The sequence below is a fragment of the Podarcis pityusensis genome (assembly GCF_964106645.2).
Source record: "Podarcis pityusensis genome assembly, chromosome: 10".
NCBI classification, from domain to species: domain Eukaryota; kingdom Metazoa; phylum Chordata; class Lepidosauria; order Squamata; family Lacertidae; genus Podarcis; species Podarcis pityusensis.
The window spans coordinates 8,992,712-9,005,144 of record NC_138035.1 but is presented as its reverse complement, the minus strand read 5'-3'; the positions used below and the strand labels follow the sequence as shown (position 1 = coordinate 9,005,144).

General features: G+C 45.4%; 1 protein-coding gene and 1 long non-coding RNA gene across 5 annotated transcripts in view; one reads left to right on the top strand and one right to left on the bottom strand.

Moving 5' to 3' along the window:
* The window catches only part of PLXNA4 (plexin A4), a 609,453-nt gene that overhangs the window by 111,655 nt on the left and 485,365 nt on the right, over positions 1–12,433 (bottom strand). The window lies entirely within an intron of this gene.
* On the top strand, positions 7,814–11,951 carry LOC308486528. Its single transcript, XR_013991129.1, has 3 exons — positions 7,814–8,246; positions 9,690–9,825; positions 11,435–11,951. It is a non-coding gene; the product is annotated as an uncharacterized lncRNA (long non-coding RNA).

Sequence of the window (12,433 nt, the reverse complement as noted above, 5' to 3'; positions counted from 1 at the left end):
AACTGCCCTGACTCTCCCTCCTGCCTTGCAGGTGGCAAATACCCTCCAACGCGACATGGCCCAAAATTGGGACGCCATCTCCCAGGTCTGCACTGCTGTGTGAGTCATGTGACCTGTGCGATTGCAAACCCAGAAAAAGTGCTTTGGTGGGTCACGGTACCCCAAAACACACATTTTGGGGTGCCATGCAAGATTGCAGATGCAAAAAAAAACAAGATTTCACTCCAAAATCATGCAAGAGCATGGCACTCAAAATTCTCACTCTGCTCTCATGGGGGGGGGGATGGGATGTATGGTGATATCCAACTCCATAAATCACTTGTCCCCTCTCCTGGGTCACTACCCAGGTCCCCTGCCTCACCACACACTCTTCGGAACCCTGCCGGTCCCTGCAACCAAGTCACAACTGCCTTCCTTACACTTGACATCATATATGGGCCTATCCTCCTAAAGACAGTCTTTCTCAACCAGTGGGTCCCCAGATGTTGTTGGACTACAACTCCCATCACCCCTAGCTAGCAAGGCCAGAGCTCAGGGATGATGGGAGTTGTAGTCCAACAACATCTGGGGACTCACAGGTTGAGAACCGCTGTCCTAGCAGCACTATCATTTCCGTATATGGTGTGGGGAGCTGGAATGAGCTGGCAGGTCAAGTCCTTCAACAGTTCACCTGTCAGTCACCTGACATCATAATGAGTGGTGTCAACAGGGAGACCTGATTGCAAAGGACAATCAGGAGATCACGCTACGCTCATGTTAAGTTCACGGTGGTTCCTGAGGAGCCACATTCATTCCCGGCCCACACCTGACACTGCATGTGGCGTCAGAAGCAAAGCAGATGGGTATGGCTTTGAGGAAGGTCTTTGTGGGCGAAACTGGGTCTAGCTAGGCCTGTGAAGCTGAGGTTCCCCAAGGTGGCTTTAGAAAATTCAGTACCTCCATTGGATCAGGAGAACCATAAATGAGGCAGGTAGAGATGAGAGAAGCTCTCCCCCTTTACTTCGTAGGATCTTTCCACCTTGCTGAAAAGTGAATGTGGCATGAAATTGATTTTTTGTTGTTTCTGTGCACTTGGGATTTTCCCAATTCTTATGGAACAGCTAATTCACACATGATTACTGCACATTATCCACCTCCTTTAAAGGCACAGACAGAGCTGGCTTAATTGCACTTGGTTCATGATCAAATAGCACTGAGAGCGGGGTTTCATTATGCATTCTCTCAGAACTGGAACGGAACAAGTCTGCCTGCTCCCTTTCTTCATTGCCCCCACCACATTGCCAGCTTGCTACCTACTCATCATGGTCCCCCACAGAAAGTGCTGGCTGCCTTGCTGTTGCTCATAGTGCACTTCCAGATGCAAAGTGCCAAGGGCGAAACGGACTCCTTCGTTTGACACAGGGCGCCATGACACTCACGTATAACCAGAAGCCCTTCAAAAAGCAAAACCTACATGGGGAGGTGCCTTATACAGAGTCAGACCATGGGCCCAACTAGCTCAGGGTTATCTGCACTTGTTGCTGTTCTTTAGTCATGTCCAACTCTTCGTGACCCCATGGGCCAGAGCACACCAGGCACTCCTGTCTTCCACTTCCTCCTGCAGTTTGGTCAAACTCATGCTGGTAGCTTCGAGAACACTGTCCAACCATCTCGTCCTCTGTCGTCCCTTTCTCCTTGTGCCCTCCATCTTTCCCAACATCAGGGTCTTTTCCAGGGAGTCTTCTCTTCTCATGAGGTGGCCAAAGTATTGGTGCCTCAGCTTCAGGATCTGTCCTTCCAGTGAGCACTCAGGGCTGATTTCCTTCCGAATGGAAAGGTTTGATCTTCTTGCAGTCCATGGAACTCTCAAGAGTCTCCTCCAGCACCATAATTCAAAAGCATCCATTCTTTGGTGATCAGCCTTCTTTATGGTCCAGCTCTCACTTCCATACATCACTACTGGGAAAACCATAGCTTTAACTATACGGACCTTTGTCGGCAAGGTGATGTCTCTGCTTTTTAAGATGCTGTCTAGGTTTGTCATTGCTTTTCTCCCAAGAAGCAGGCGTTTTTTAATTTTGTGGCTGCTGTCGCCATCTGCAGTGATCACGGAGCCCAAGAAAGTAAAACTTCTCACTGCCTCCATTTCTTCCCCTTCTATCTGCCAGGCACTGATTGACAGCAATTCTCCAGGATTCCAGGTAGATGACTCTCCAATCCCTACCTGGAGAGGCTGAGAGCTGAACCTGGGACCTTCTGCATGCAGGGCAGGTGAACAATGGCAGGCGGCTGAGAGAACGAGAGACAGAGGGGCAGAGAGGCTCCTAGCCTACAAATGCAACACACAGTATAATTGAAATTGCAGGGATGGGAAGCTGGGAGTGTGTTTGCAAAAGCAGCAGTGACCATCGCCAGTATCAGCACTGGAGCCCTCTCCATAAAACTGTTGGGATATGAGTACTACGCAGCTGCGAACAAGCAGCTGGTTAATCTGTTACATCTCTACTTTATTTCTGACTGTACAACTATACAAAAAACATGTCCGTTCACTCAGACTTCTCCGAGCAACTGACTCAGACTTCCTTCACACAAGCAACAGGAAGGTCTCATATTACACAAAGAACAAAGCTCTGTGAAATCCCTGTGACTTCCTGTCTCACAGTTAGCTCCATCATGTGATGTAAACATCCAGCTGCTCGCCAGTATCAGCACTGGAGCCCTTCTGAAGAAGATTTATTGCTCAGATAAATCCTGGCGTCCAGCCCGCTTCGGCTGCGCAGCTACTGGCCAGGCCTCCGGACTTCAAAGGCCACATTCCAAAGGCTCTGAGCAACACGCAGAGATCAGCAGCGGTAAGAGAAAGCTGCAAAACTCCAGTGCATTCTTCAGTGTGCTTAAATAAAGTCCACTCAGGATATTAGCAGCTAGAAGCAGTTTTTATTTACAGCAGACTATCCATTATCTATCACAGTGAACAGCATCGTGAAAAACACGTCCTCTCTCCTCAAAAGTGAAAGTAGAGAAAAACAAAGGGTTTAGACTCTCGGATATGACGCAGAATCTCCCCCCTCCCAATAATAGGCAGGGCGTACACTCTGAGCTGTTTAACCCTGTAAGCTCAGGTTCTCCTCACAGCCCTCTCCATAAAACTGCCCCAGAAGCTATGTGCGCTGCAATTCTTCACGTCTGCTCAGAGGGACACATCAACAAGGCCAGTGGGACTTAATCCCAGATATGCACATGGTTTGTTTTGCCCTCTTAACCTTGTGGAGCTGACCCTGGGTTAGACATGTTCAGGACCCCAGAGCCAGCCTTGCTTGATGCTGTTTGAAACAGCTGCCACCAACCTGCTTGTGGATTCTGAACTGAAGGATTGTCATGAAAATGCTGTTTAAATGCATGACTAGGAAGGTTGGCGCTATGTCAGAAGAGTCTATTGCTCTTCAGAAGGGCTTGGCTTTTATTGTTTATCGTATTGCTTAATGGCAGCATGCGAATATTGTAAAAGCTCTGGGGCTGGAGCAATAAAGTCAATCGATCCAGGGCCTTTTGCTTAATGGCAGAGATGGCCTTGCATGCTGATCAACAAGCTTGGCTTCTGAGCAGGGGTAGCCCTGAATGTCTAAGAAGGTATGACCTCTAGTGACTTCTGCGCTGGCTTGGTCAGGTCCGCAGAATGGAAGATGGCAGGATCCCCAAGGACTGCCTCTGCAGGAAGCTAGCTTCAGGCACCAGGCCCGTTGGCAGACCAACTCTGCATTACAAAGAAGTCTGCAAATGTGGCATGGAGGCTGGGCACATCAACCCCGCCAGGGAATCCCTTGCAGATGACTGCAATGTCTGGAGACAGACAAACAGGTTTGTGCATCCACAGCAGTGACCAGAGGAGGTATGACCACTGGGAGGAACGCAGAGAGAAGAAACACTGTGGTGCATCTGCAGCAGCACAACTGGGTGCCATCCTCTGCCCCAGCTGCAACAAAACATGTCTCTCCTGTATTGGTCTCTACAGCCACAGCAGGCGCTGTCGCCTTCCAACAGTTTGACTTCATCAGCAAAGGCGCACTTCCCTGTTGTCTCCCGAGGCAGACTGATGCCAACCAACCAATAATCCAATTGATCCCTGTGTTCCAATCTGCATATAATTACAGTGGCACCTCAGGTTACATACGCTTCAGGTATGTATAGGGGAAATGAACTGGATCTGTATAGGGGAAATGAATTGGATCAGTTCACTTTTAAACGTGGACTGAACAGCTTTCTCCTTCATCGCTCCTTCATTATTGTGCCAATATTTGCATGCCTCTGTTCCCTTCTCGTTAAATAAGTTGGAGTTCTTGTTATTAAATATACCAAGAAAAAAGCACACCAAGAACTCTGGCCAATATAAGTTTCAGTAGTGAGAGTGGTCCCTACTTGCAAATCAATAGTCAATTGTAACAAAAACTATTCCAGTCAATTATGGATCAGAAACCATGTAATGTTTGATACTTCCAGCTGATGAAGGTGAATACATTGAAACAGGGCCCTGTCCTGCTTTCTGATCCATAATTGACTTCTGACTTCTGCTCAATGATTGAAACTAAGACCTTCACATCGAATCTGACTATGGACTAACATGAACTTATCTCTACTCATAAACTCTTATCTCTAATTCTGTAATGAATTATTGTGTTATACATATCCTTATGAGTTTGAGTTTGTAATCTCTGAGTTTGTAATCTCTATTTGAGTTTGTAATCCTTGTCAGAATACATACTTTCAAATGGATTAGTTTTTGTTACAATTGACTATTGATTTGCGAGTAGGGACCACTCCCACTACTGAAACTTACGGTCTATTGGCCAGAGTTCTTGGTATGCTTTTTTCTGTTCTCTTCTCTGCTGGAAGAGGACTCCGAGCGTTCTCTCCTCTCCTGTGACTTCCAGAAACTGGGTTCTGGATTCAAGGCGCCTTGGAGTCGCTGATGACAAACCACACTATTGTGTTCCCAGAGCTTTGCCCTTGACCTCTATGGTTTCCAGCAGTTATCTCTAAGAACGTTTTCTGCCTGTGACTTTGCAGTTAAAATATCCATCCTTGTGGAATCCGTTCCCTGCGGTAACTCCCACTTGGAGCTTGGTTAGGATGGGCGGGGAGTGGGAGCGATCTCCTGGGATGGAGTGCGCAGCGAGTTATTTAGTAGCACTCCCCTACCTGGCAGGGTTAATTAGCTCACACGCCACATCACACTTTGAAGAGGAGAAGGTGGCAGCAAATATGTATTATTATCACGCCGGGGGACTGATTGCTGCTGCGGCAGGAACACGGAGCCATGGGATGCTTTTAGCAAAGAAGCCAAAACTCATCTTGGCACTTGAACAACTAGGATGTTTCAGCTTTACTTGAACGGACAGGAAAGTACAACTAACACATCCCTGAGTCAAAAATTTAAAAACCCACAAAGTTGGGGGGAGGGCACTGAACACATTTCTCCACATTTCATGAAAGCCTCACAGGAGTTTTATACCTCCTGGGGTAAAGGGAAGGGGTGCCCCTTAATGACAAATGGTTGGGTTTAATAATAATAATAATAATAATAATAATAATAATAATAATAATTTATACCCTGCCCTTCCTGGTTTAAAAACTGGGCTCAGGGTGGGTAACAGCAAATAAACATTGATTAAAATGTGACTTAAAAACAGCATAAAATACAACATAAAATGCAGCATCAATATCAATAAAATTCAGGGGTCATTTTTTGGGGGAAAATATTTATGCCAATATAATATGCTTCATGCAATGGTGACTTCCAGACTCGGTTACTGGAATGCATTTTTGCGCAAATTTCTCCCAACTGAATTTTTTTTTGTATGCTGTTTTGCCTATGAAGTCAATTTCTGCTATGCAATGCTTCCTAATACAATGTGTTATATTTTTGTGGATTTTTAGGCTCATTTCACTCAACTATATGCATTTTTAACACGTTCCTCGTCTGGAGATCTGCGATACAAAACTGCAGCAACAGAAAAGTGCAACTTTTAAAGGATGGCTGTGGGGGTTTTTTAAATCACATATCGCTAAAAAAGCGCTTATTTGCTAGATTTGCCTTGATTTGCAAAATGAGTCAGATTCCTCCTCTACTCCTACTAGTGAATCCGCCACAGACTTTGTACAGCTCATAAGTCGCTGATCACATTACCGGTGATTATATGCATTTCCCCCCGTTTCTAACAGTCTGGGTTGGAGGCCGTGCTCTGGGTGCAAATTCTGCCAGAGGTGAGGCTGTTTTGATGGTGACACCCCAGTTATGGAATGACCTCCCCAAGGACCTGGGGCTGGCGACTCTTTTGCAAGCTTTGCAATGCCAGGTGAAGACAATTTTAATCTCCTGCACTTTTTAATGGATCATTTGTTTTGTTCCTTCTGTTTCTCTGGTTTTTATTGCCGCTCTCGCTGCTATTTTTATTGTTGTCGTTATTGCTGTTTTGTGATTTAGAAGGGGGAAAAAACCAAACACATTTTATTTTTTTAATGCAGATGCTGATGTGGTGTTTTGAAATAGACCAGGGGCTGTTTCTGGGATCGTGGAGGTAGCTTCAGGGGTTCGTAAACACCATGCTTGAACCTGGACGTGTGTGGATGGACCTGTCCACCCAAATTTATCCACATTTTATTGGGAAAGGGGAGGCATTCAAAAGAGTAGGAGAAAAGGGTGGACTATCAAGCTACAAGAAAGGAGATTCCAGCTAAACATCAGGAAGAACTTTCTGAGCTGTTTTGGCAGTGGAACGGTCTCCCTCGTGTGGTGGTGGACTCTCCTTCATTGGAGGTTTCTAAGCAGAGATTGGATGGCCATCTGTCATGGATGCTTGAGCTGAGATTCCTGCATTGCAGGGAGTTGGACTAGATGACCCTCAGGGTTTTGTAACAGCTGCATTTGTTGCCAGTTTGCTTTCTGGCCCAGTTCAAGGTATTCCTGTTAAGTGTTTAAAGCCATAAATGACTTGCCCCCCTAATTTCTGGGAGACCCCCCTTCCCTGCAGACCCCACTGGGGATTCCGATCAGAATAGGGGATGTTTTTGTAGGTCTGCTGCCCTCAGGAGACTGATGGCAGACCAGGAGAGGACCTTCTCTGTGGCAACTCCTAAGTGAACATGAGAACAGACTTCTATATCAGGCCAATGGCCTGTCCAACCCAGATGCTTTTCTCACAGTGACCAACCAGATGCCCGTGGGAAACTCACAAGCAAGATCTGAGCATAATAATAATAATTTATTTATACCTGTTCATCTGGCCAGGCCTCCCCAGCCACTCTGAGCAGCTTCCAACAGAATATTAAAAACACTACAAAACATCAAACATTAAAAACTTCCTTAAACAGGATGTCTTCCAAAAGTCAGGTAGTTGTTTATTTCCTTGGCATCTGATGCGAGGGCATTCCACAGGGCGGGCACCACTACTGAGAAGGCCCTCTCCCTGGTTCCCCGTAACCTCACTTCTCGCAGAGAGGGAACTGCCAGAAGGCCTTGAGAGCTGGATGAACGATGGGGGTGGAGACACTCCTTCATGTATACAGGGACGAATCTGTTGGGGGCTTTAAAGGTCAACACCAACACTTTAAATTGTTCCTGCCCTGTGGAATGCCCTCCCATCAGATGTCAAGGAAACAAACAATTAGACAATTTTAGAAGATATTGCAGCCCTGTATAGGGAAATTTTTTAATAGTTGATGTTTTACTGTGCTTGATGTTTTAATGTGATGGAAGCCACCCAGAGTGGCTGGGGAAACTGAGTCAGTTGGGTGGCATATAAATGATAAAGGACGATGATGATGCTTCTCGGAATACTACCTAGATTATACCACTGCAGGGCTGTGGGCAAAGTGGTTGAAATGATGAACTGGAAAGTCCCAACGTGCCAGTCTTTGGAAGGAGACACCAAGACGCTTGATGACACAGTAAATTGGGTGAGGAATATTTAACGAACGGAGAAAAGGAAGAAACCATTAAGAGGTTTCCTTATAGGTCAGGGATGTTTTGTTATGTAACAGGGGTTTGCATCACACCAAGTGTGCATGAAAAATGTACGCTACAGTCCCTCATATGGACACATCTAACCACATAGTAATGTGTGACAGGAGCTCCTACTAAGACGTTGTTTAACACCATGATGCCTTCCTCAAGATCAAGATGGTCCATAAAGCCACGTTGCACTTTGGGCTAGCAGCTATAGCAGCCTCTGCTTTGGGGTCTTCAGATGAAGGATGGGGCTGTTCAACAGGTGTGTGGTGTTCATCGACAACTATCACCCTCTCTCCCTGTTAAGACTCTGCAGGGATTTCAGCTTTGTACTGGTAAGATTACTTCACTAGGAAGATCTGAGGAACCGATACAGACATATTGTCTGGGTTCTGGGTTTGGGTCAGGTTTCCTTTTAACTTTCAGAATATTGCAATTCTTTTCTTTTTTAAAAACAAACAAGCACCCCAAAAAGGTTCATAAAAAGCATCCTTAATTTTTCAAGCCATAAATCCCAGTGAGATCCTGAGCTTCGGCACTCACAGGCCACTAACCAGTAATGGAATCTCGGAGCAAAGCAAAGTGGGATGATGGCACGCTCATTTGTAACAGATCGTAAAACTGGCAAAAGGCCCATAATTGGAAACATGGCGTTTAATGCCACAGAAAATGGGCTGCATGGTTTTAATGACAGCTTTCTGCAATGGGGCAGAGGAAGGACAATGAGGCCTACATTCATTGTGAAAGGAACATCAACAGCAACATCAACTAGAGGAAATGATTAGTTGAGGAAAATCGGAAGAAAGCATCATGGAAGAACAAGTACAAGCTAGTAGTCCTGATATATTTTGAAGCTCACTTCCAGGCCTAGAATCACAGATTCGTAGAGTTGGAGGTGAGCCAAAGATCACCTCGTTCAACCCCCTGCAATGAAGGAATCACAGCTAAAGAATCTCTGGCAGATGGACACCCAACCTCCATTTAAAAGCCTCCAATGAAACAGAATCTACCACCTTCCGAGGGAGTCTGTTCTGCTGTCAAGCAGCTCTTACTGTCAGAAAGTTCTTCCTAGCGTTTAGTCGGAATCTCATTCCTTGCAAATTGAAACCATTGCTTTGGGTCCTACTCTCTGGAGCAGCGGAAAACAAGCTTGCTCAATCCTACACTGGCTCCCAGTACGTTTCTGAGCACAATTCAAAGTGTTGATGCTGACCTTGAAAGCCCTAAACGGCCTCAGCCCTGTATACCTGAAGGAGCGTCTCCACCCAAATCGTTCTGCTGAGGTCCAGCTCCGAGGGCCTTCTGGCGGTTCCTTCACTGCGAGAAGCCAAGTTACACGGAACCAGGCAGAGGGACTTCTCGGTAGTGGCGCCCGCCCTGTGGAACGCCCTCCCACCAGATGTCAAAGAGAACAACAACTACCAGACCTTTAGAAGACGTCTGAAGGGAGCCCTGTTTAGGGAAGCTTTTAATGTTTAATAGACTATTGTATTTTAATATTCTGTTGGAAGCCACCCAGAGTGGCTGGGAAAACCCAGCCAGATGGGCAGGGTATAAATAATAAATTATTATTATCCTCCATGTGTCAGCCCTTCCGATATTTGAAGATGGCTCTCATATCACCTTATCAGTCTTATCTACTCCACGCTAAACAGGTTGTTGAAAGGCTCGTGGCTCTAACACCCTTTCCCATCTTACATTCCAGAGAAAAAGCAAGGGCATAACACAACAGCTGCCATGGTAATGAGTGATGTCATAGAGGACTACAATAGGAAGCAACAAGCAGGGGAGAGGAGTACAGGAAGCACACCAGGGATGTACTTAGTGACACAGTCACATAGGTGAAAAATTCCATCCAAATATAATAATAATAATAATAATAATAATAATAATAATAATAATAATAATAATTTATACCTCGCCCTCCCCGGCCAGAGCCAGGCTCAGGGTGGCTAACACCAGTAAAATTACAGTAAAAACGTAATAGAGAGGGGGAACCAGTTTTTTAAAATATGGGTTAAAATACAATTTAAAATGCAGCCTCATTTTAAAAGTAGACCATAGATCAAGACCATAAGGGGAGGGAAACATAAGGGTCAGACTGAGTTGAAACCAAAGGTCTGGTGGAACAGCTCTGTCTTGCAGGCCCTGCGGAAAGATGTCAAGTCCCGCAGGGCCGTAGTCTCTTGTGACAGAGCGTTCCACCAAGTCGGGGCCAGTACTGAAAAGGCCCTGGCCCTAGTTGAGACCAATAATTTCATCCAGTGCTATCTTTTATTATATGAATGTCTGTTTAAGTGCTATCTTGGAATAACTGCCATATTGCCCCTTTTCTACAAGTTTCTATTAATGTTTTTCATTACATCTTTCATCTCGTTACCGCTCCATCAGTAGACTCTGAATGTTAGGGCTGCGGGTTCGAGTCCCACTTTGGGAAAAAAGATTCCTGCATTGCCGGGAGGCGGGGTAGACTGGATGACCCTCGTGGTCCCTTCCAACTCTACAATCCCATGATACTACGAGCATGCTCAGTTGTGTGTTCTCACACCTTTTGAAATACCCTGTATATTCCAGAGCGCTTTGGAAGGGGGGAAAGTCAGTAGCCGCATCATTTGCTGCGCAAATCCATGTTTGGTTCCACCCTGCTGAGTTTTACTCTGGAGTCTGTACACCCAACCAGAGAGAGCGTAACTCATAGGCTGATCTTACATGACAAGCTGGCACCGCTGTAGCTTGAGTCAACACAAGCATATGGGTGTACATCAGCCATCCAGCTTCATCGAGCAAACAGGATGACATTATGCAACGATGCTCAACCAGATGATGCACTGAGCTGCACACTGTTGTCAGAGAGCTTTAATTAACGCCGAGAAACAGCCACATGCCTGCCAGTGAGTTTCTCCCACTGTTTGTGATGTTTCTGATTTATTTATTTTCCTTATTGCAACCAATGTCAAACTATTCACGGTCCCTTGTTTTGACCATTTTTGCAGCGCCCGTTTTTAAATTTTGCACAACGCGCACTGGTACACCACGCAGCTTCTCCTCACGTTCCCACAAATGTTGTGATAACCATATAATAAAAGCAGATGCCACACGCGGAATCATACATGCGCTAGAGTGAAATAATAAATAATCATTAACGAGTGTATTTTGGTTGTTAATTATAGCTTACGTCTCCATTCTAATGCAGCTAAGCTTGAAGAGTTCCCAGCGGAGAACAGGGCTCTATATCATCTTGAACTTTATTACATTATTATATGGTGTCTTCTGTGTTATTGTATATACACTTGCATGCAGCCATATTACATTGCATTAATTTGTAGAAATACTTTGTATAGAAATACTTTTATAAATAAATAAGATTTGGACAATTTTATTGGCCCCTAATCAAGATTCCCTCTCTCTCCCCCTCTCCTTCCCCTGCTTTTCTTTTTTCTTAAGTGACAGAAATGCCCCAACTCCCAGCTCTGGGCAAGGAAGGAGGCTGCGGGAAGTTCAACCACACCAGCCAAAGAGGTCTCCTTCCACACCAAGAGCCCAGAACCAAATATAAACTGACTTCTTCCTTGATGGAGCAAGCTTGCTTTCTGCTGCTCCTGAGGGGTAGGACCCTGTGCTGGGCCCGGGGGTAACCCTTGAAACACGGTCCAGGACCAGTTCAGAATCCAAAGGTTCCGCTAGGAGTCAGTCCGACAGGGCCAAGGCAGGAAACCAGGCAAGGACAGGTACAGGATCTCAGGCAGGATCTAGCATACAGCAATGTTGCTCCCGCAACCTGGGGCGGGGTGCAACAGCCTTTTATCTTTGTCGGGGTAACGGCCGGTCCAAGTTTGAGAAAAAACAGACAGAAATATTCAAGCATTTCAGCTTTTCAAAAGAGGAAAGTGTGGCTTCACTTTTAGAACTTGAAAACGCTTGAATTGGCAAAACTAACTGTAGTTATAAGGTACCAATCAAATCAGAAATTAAGACTACAGTGGAAATGGTTTGAAGATTATATGTCCAAACACTGCTCAAAAAATAATACGTTGATATGTTTGGATTAATGCTTGTAAAGTCAAATGAGAATAAATAATAGTAAATAATGTTTACCTGTTTGTTTGTAAATAAAATAAAATAATAATTAGGAAAAAAGAAAATAAGAAAATGCTTGAATGATCTCAGTTCTTTCTGCTTAGCACCTTGATTCCTTGCGGGGCATGTAGCCTTGGCCAAATTGGACCCCCTACGCACATGTGCGCACACTGTGTATCTCATGGGTAAGCAAACTAAGCCCCAGGGGCCGGATCCGGCCCAATCGCCTTCTCAATCCAGCCAGTGGATCCGGGAATCAGCGTGTTTTTACATGAGTAGAATGTGTCCTTTTATTTAAAATGCATCTCTGGTTTATTTGTGGGGCATAGGAATTCGTTCATTTCCCCCCCCCTTCAAAATACAGTCCGGCCC